This window comes from Trachymyrmex septentrionalis, unplaced genomic scaffold (assembly GCF_001594115.1).
Source record: "Trachymyrmex septentrionalis isolate Tsep2-gDNA-1 unplaced genomic scaffold, Tsep1.0 scaffold9, whole genome shotgun sequence".
NCBI classification, from domain to species: Eukaryota; Metazoa; Arthropoda; class Insecta; order Hymenoptera; family Formicidae; genus Trachymyrmex; species Trachymyrmex septentrionalis.
This window is the reverse complement of record NW_017306091.1, coordinates 3,721,147-3,721,847: the sequence shown is the minus strand read 5'-3', so window position 1 is coordinate 3,721,847 and position 701 is coordinate 3,721,147.

The window sequence follows — 701 nt, the reverse complement described above, 5'->3', positions numbered from 1 at the left end:
TGCCGAAGAGAAATTGGAATACGGTCGTGAATTATATTAGTAGTATGTTACGAATGTATCAAATCGGTGCTTAACATAATTATCCAAAAATCTTTTAGATGCTAAATAACACAGTAAAAAGCTAATTTTTATCCCAATTGCAATTTACGCAGCAGTACTCGGCAGTACTTCGAGTAGGAATTTCTTCGTTATTTACCGAAAGACAGATCGGGTAGACAATGTTTACCTCGAGGAAGGCGCCATCGCGAATTGTTCGAGGATCCTTTAGACTCTCTCATCTTTTTCTCGCCGTTTTAATTTCTGCCGATCTCTCAAGACCATGTAACTGCTCACGGTTTCCGTTCTGCGTTTACTCGAGATTTCCCGCCGCGGATATAAACACCAGCTCCCTCGACAGAGCGATTGCCCTCGGTGGTTCGACCAATCGGTCAGTCGGCCGTAAAACTTAGGATGGGCGTGGAATTAGTAAACTACCGCAAATGGTAGTGCACCACCGCCGGTCTGTTGGAATTGAAAGTGGAGCGTCCTATTTTCTTCTGAAAATGCCTCTTTCCACTTTGCTCGCAATATGGCGGATTTTGTAGGAGAGACATGTTCCTCTGTGGTCACGAGGTATTTCTTTTCGATTCTCATAATAAGGTCACTTTCCTAATTAAACGACTTAAGTTATTAATATATGATAAATTTGTATAATCAGTATC